The following is a 6,611-nucleotide window of genomic DNA, read 5'->3' as shown; positions in this document are numbered from 1 at the left end:
ATCACACCCGATCATCACGTGGTGCTTCGAAACGACGAACTTTCGCAACGGTGCACAGTTAGGGGGAACACTTTCTTGAAATTTTAATGAGGGGTCATCTTATTTACTACCGTCGTTCTAAGTAAACAAGATGCAAAAACATGATAAACATCACATGCAATCAAATAGTGACATGATATGGCCAATATCATATTGCTCCTTTTGATTTCCATCTTCGGGGCTCCATGATCATTATCGTCACCGGCATGACACCATGATCTCCATCATCATGATCTCCATCATTGTGTCTCCTTGAAGTTGTCTCGCCAACTTATTACTTCTACTACTATGGCTACCGGTTAGCAATAAAGTAAAGTAATTACATGACGTTTATGTTGACACGCAGGTCATAAATAAATAAAGACAACTCCTATGGCTCCTGCCGGTTGTCATACTCATCGACATGCAAGCCGTGATTCCTATTACAAGAACATGATCAATCTCATACATCACATATATCATTCATCACATCCTTTTGGCCATATCACATCACAAAGCATACCCTGCAAAAACAAGTTAGACGTCCTCTAATTGTTGTTTGCTTGTTTTATGTGGCTGCTATGGGTTTCTAGCAAGAACGTTTCTTACCTACGCAAAAACCACAACGTGATATGCCAATTGCTATTTACCCTTCATAAGGACCCTTTTCATCGAATCCGATCCGACTAAAATGGGAGAGACAGACACCCGCTAGCCACCTTATGCAACTAGTGCATGTCAGTCGGTGGAACCAGTCTCACATAAGAGTACGTGTAAGGTCGGTCCGGGCCGCTTCATCCCACAATGCCACCGAATCAAGATTGGACTAGTAACGGTAAGCATATTGAACAAAATCAACGCCCAAAACTACTTTGTGTTCTACTCGTGCATAGAAACTACGCATAGACCTAGCTCATGATGCCACTGTTGGGGAACGTAGCATAAATTCAAAATTTTCCTACGTGTCACCAAGATCTATCTATGGAGTCATCTAGTAACGAGGGAGGAGTGGATCTACATACCCTTGTAGATCGCGCGCGGAAGCGTTCAAGAGAACGGGGTTGATGGAGTCGTACTCGTCGTGATCCAAATCACCGATGATCCTAGCGCTGAACGGACGGCACCTCCGCGTTCAACACACGTACGGAGCAGTGACATCTCCTCCTTCTTGATCCAGCAAGGGGGGAGGAGAGGTTGATGGAGATCCAGCAGCACGACGGCGTGGTGGTGGAAGTAGCGGGATTCCAACAGGGCTTCGCCAAGCGTTGTGGGAGGAGGGAGATGTGTCATGGGAGGGAGAGGGAGGCGCCAGGGCTTAGGTGTGGCTGCCCTCCCTTCCCCCCACTATATATAGGGTCAAGGGAGAGGGGGGGCCGCTGCCTTGGCCCTTCCTCCAAGGAAGGGTGCGGCCAGGGAGGAGTCCATCCTCCCCAAGGCACCTAGGAGGTGCCTTCCCCCTTTAGGACTCTTTCTTTTCCTTATCTCTTGGCGCATGGGCCTCTTGGGGCTGGTGCCCTTGGCCCATATAGGACAAGGCGCACACCCCTACAGCCCATGTGGCCCCCCGGGGCAGGTGGACCCCCGGACCCCTTTCGGCACTCCCGGTACAATACCGATAGTGCGTGAAACTTTTTCGGCGACCAAAACAAGACTTCCGATATATAAATCTTTACCTCCGGACCATTCCGGAACTCCTCGTGACGTCCGGGATCTCATCCGAGACTCCGAACAACTTTCAGGTTACCGCATACTAATATCTCTATAACCCTAGCGTCACCGAACCTTAAGTCTGTAGACCCTACGGGTTCGGGAGACATGCAGACATGACCGTGATGACTCTCCGGTCAATAACCAACAGCGGGATCTGGATACCCATGTTGGCTCCCACATGTTCCACGATGATCTCATCGGATGAACCACGATGTCAAGGACTTAATCAATCCCGTATACAATTCCCTTTGTCTAGCGGTACGATACTTGCCCGAGATTCGATCGTCGGTATCCCGATACCTTGTTCAATCTCGTTACCGGCAAGTCTCTTTACTCGTTTCGTAACACATCATCCCGTGATCAACTCCTTGATCATATTGTGCACATTATGATGATGTCCTACCGAGTGGACCCAGAGATACCTCTCCGTTTACACGGAGTGACAAATCCCGGTCTCGATTCGTGCCAACCCAACAGACACTTTCGGAGATACCTGTAGTGTACCTTTATAGCCACCCAGTTATGTTGTGACGTTTGGCACACCCAAAGCACTCCTACGGTATCCGGGAGTTGCACAATCTCATGGTCTAAGGAAATGATACTTGACATTAGAAAAGCTTTAGCATACGAACTACATGATCTTGTGCTAGGCTTAGGATTGGGTCTTTGTCCATCACATCATTCTCCTAATGATGTGATCCCGTTATCAATGACATCCAATGTCCATGGTCAGGAAACCGTAACCATCTATTGATCAATGAGCTAGTCAACTAGAAGCTTACTAGGGACATGGTGTTGTCTATGTATCCACACATGTATCTGAGTTTCCTATCAATACAATTCTAGCATGGATAATAAACGATTATCATGAACAAGGAAATATAATAATAACTAATTTATTATTGCCTCTAGGGCATATTTCCAACAGTGTCTCCTCAAGAAGGTTGTGAGATCTTGCGAGAAATTCACGAAGGTGATTGTGGTCACCACGCCGGTTCAAAATCCTTGGTGGCTAAGGCTTTTCGTCACGGCTTCTATTGGTTGATGGCTCATGCTGATGCTGAGGATTTGGTGAAGAGGTGTGATGGTTGTCAGAAGTTTGCACGCCGCGCTCATATTCCGGCCCAGGAGTTGAGAATGATTCCAATCACTTGGTCATTTGAAACTTGGGGGCTAGACATGGTTGGACCCTTTAAAAGGTCCAAAGACAAGAAGACCCACCTGCTGGTGGCGGTTGATAAGTTTACCAAGTGGGTAGAGGCAGAGCCAGTCAGTAAGTGTGATGCAGCCACAGCCGTTCAATTCATCAAAAAGGTGATATTCCGGTTTGGTTTTCCACATAGGATTATAACCGATAATGGTACTAATCTGTCCAAGGGCGCTATGGAAGAATTTTGTCAACATGAGCACATCCAGCTTGACGTGTCATCAGTGGCTCACCCCCAATCTAATGGTCAAGTAGAAAGGGCAAATCAGGAGATTTTGAGAGGTATTAAGCCCTGGCTTATGGTTCCTTTAAAGCGGACGCCAGGTTGTTGGGTGGAGGAGTTACCTTCCGTGTTATGGAGTATCAACACCACACCAAACAGATCTACAGGTTACACGCCTTTCTTTATGGTTTACGGAGCAGAGGCGGTTCTCCCTAGTGACATCCGTCATGACTCGCCCCGTGTGGCGGCTTACGTTGAAGCTGATAATGAGAAGGCACGTCAGGACTCACTAGACCTGTTAGATGAGGAGCGTGATTTGGCAGTGGCGCGTTTGGTTATTTATCAACAAGATCTCCGACGTTATCACAGCCGCCGGGTTAAGACCAGAACTTTTCAAGAGGGCGATCTGGTGCTCCGGCTCATCCAGGATTAGACTGATATGCACAAGTTATCCCCGCCTTGGAAGGACCTTTTGTGGTCAGCAAAAATTTGCACAACGGGTCATACTACCTTATCGATGTTCGAGAGCACAAAGCCTCACATAAATCGGAGGAGGAGACCCAGTGGCCGTGGAATATAGCTCTTCTTCGGACTTATTATACTTGAGCCACAGGCTCTTCTTATGTACATATTTATGATAATGTATATATTATAAACCGGAGCCTCAGCTAAAGTGGGGTCTCTTTTCTTTTTACATAATGTGTGGTTACATGGGGGCTTCTACTTATAAAGTGGAGTTCTATTAAACCCGGCTTATAATACCACGCACATATAAAGGAAATCACTAGGGGGCTTGGTCGTATTCGAACCATAGCTACGCCTCTTGATTGGCTTAAAGCCAAAAAAGGGAAATCACTAGGGGCTTGGTTGTATTCACACCATAGCTATACCTCTTGATAGGCTAAAAGCCGAAAGGGAATTATGTGGACCAAAGAGAGTGTGTTGCAAAAGCACAACTCAAACATAGGTACCACTGAGCATAGCTCAAATATTGCTTGGGGGCTCCTTGCTTCTCAAAGAACAAAGAGTTTGTACCCTTGCAATAGGCTATCAAGCCAGGCTTGGAAGCCAAGTGTATTCACCTAAAACCCTGGGTTATCATGCCTCTTTAAGTAAGCCACTCTGTCCAGGTAAACCTGGTATGACCCATCGAACGTTTGACAAGTCAATCTCATAGACCCTGAACTTGTCAATGTTAAAACGATGATTGGTTAAAGATTGAGGTCCATCTTAAAAGGCTTTGAAAAATGGTTAACTCAGTGGCCTGGCAGCCCATGAAAAGCCTCAATTTAGGGCCTGGCAGCCCATGAAAAGCCTTGCATATTTTTCTGGTATTTTTTGCAATAGTTAACCTCTTTTGATAAAGGATTTATGAACATTTTCTGATAAACCGGTGTCTATTACAACCTGGCATGACTTTTAATGCTAAGTTGTTAGTACATGATTAGTTACAATCCGGCATTCATTTGATCCGGTCTGGTTTTGGCTAGAAGTCACCAGAATTATATGAACAAACCGGTGTTTATCATAACCCGGTACGGTTTTGATATGAACCGGCAAGGATGAAAGGAGTCATCAATACTCCAGATTGGTGTTATCACCCTTATTATAACAATAGTTGGTTAGCCAACGAGATATATCACATGTATCATCTATTTTATATCTGGTTATTACAGTCTTGGTTATACATCCAAGTTATGTTATATATTTTGGGCATCATGACCCGTCCAGTGGTAAACCACTAGGACACTTTCAAGTTCTTATATGCAGGAACAAATTAAATAAAGCCGCGATGGACTATGCATATAATACATCCCAAGGGCATGGCGAGTTATCAGTATCAAGCAAAATAAACATGCTCAATGGCATAACAGATAAGGGTTTAAACTAGCCTATTACAAGGTGCTTTAAAAGCCCACACAGAATAATTATTTCAATAACGAGTGGCAGACTGCAAAAGATAAACCGGCCTCTGGTTTAGGATTCAGCATATGGACAACTTGAAGATTGAGGATCATCTTGAGTTGGCATATCCTCCTCCTCTCTACCCAGTGGCTGGAAATCAATCGTCGTCCAATCGATTCCAGTTAAAGCTTGGAACACTGCCTCTTCACTTATAAGGTTGGAAGGATCAATGTCAGGGGCATAAGTGTGCTTACGAATTGGCGGAACAAGATCTTCTACGTCATGTGTTGCCGCAGGATATCTCTTCTGATCAGCATCATAAACCGGCTGGTAATGAGACAGATTCATTTCATCCGCCAATTTGCTTGCAATGGGTCGCAGTTCCCTTGTCAACCTTCGGAGATCATCATTGTTGAATTCTGAACCATCTTCTTTTACGCCGGGATAGCCTTGGCCAATATCTGCTGGTTCAAGATCTGGAATCCACGCCTTGGCCCGGATTAGCGCAGTCAGCGCGCCTGACCTTGCAGTTGATCTCTTAAGTTCATCCAACCGAGCAGGCAACATGGACAGCTTTTCGATGGTTTCTTTTATCAGCGTTGGAGGATGCCTGTTATAAGCAGCAGTGCAAATAGCTCATTGGGATCCGGAATACAGCTGTTCTATCAAAGTATAGGCAGCCTTGAGCTTCATCCGCATGTCGGAGCCAAGATGAGTAATGCGGGTCCCTGTCATGGTAAGCATCAGTAAACCGACCATTGATGAAATGGTATAAATTGAAAAAACTTCATATGAGGATACTTACCGAACACAGAAGAGGTCATGGCATTAATCTGCCGCTTTAAGCCGGTCAGTTCTTCAACCATCGGTTTTAGGGCTGCTTCTGCGTCTTCGGCCTTCTTTGCTAAAGCGGCCTTCTCTGTGTCCCAATCTGCACGCTCCTTCTTAAAGGTTTCCTTCAGCTTCTCCATGGCTGCTAAGGCATTAGTCAGTTCTTCCTTGGCTTTGGAAGCCTCCGCTTGCTGAGATTTAATGTTCTCCTGAAGGTCAGTGGTTTGGGCATCCTTCTTACTCAGCTCGGCCTACAAAGACAAGATATATCATCAATGGGCTATGTATATTTGAAGTACCAAGCGTATAACAAGTTATGCACTTTGTACTTGGGGGCTAATGCCTATTTGCTTTGTTATCAGAAATTTTTGCAAGTCCCAAGTACAATGCAAGCATTATCCTTGACACTTGGGGGCTAATGTACATCTATTCAAATTGAAGCATTGGTTAAAGACCCGATTTACCTTGGGAAGATAAACCGACCCTTGGGGACTACACAGGCGAAAAGTACAGGAACACAATGATAGAGTACCGGTTTATTTTAAAGACCACTTGACATGTGAAAGATAAGCATGCAAGGGTTAAGATATTACAAAGTCCCGATTTATGATTGCCGTCATAAACCGGCCCTTGGGAGCTACTAGAGTTGGTACTTACAAATTGGATTTAAGAAAGGAAAAGTGATGAAAGTACCTCATAGCGCTCCTTCATCAGATT

Source organism: Triticum urartu, chromosome 3, assembly GCF_003073215.2.
Source record: "Triticum urartu cultivar G1812 chromosome 3, Tu2.1, whole genome shotgun sequence".
NCBI lineage: Eukaryota > Viridiplantae > Streptophyta > Magnoliopsida > Poales > Poaceae > Triticum > Triticum urartu.
The sequence above is the reverse complement of the archived record's forward strand: the minus strand, read 5'-3'. Positions refer to the sequence as shown.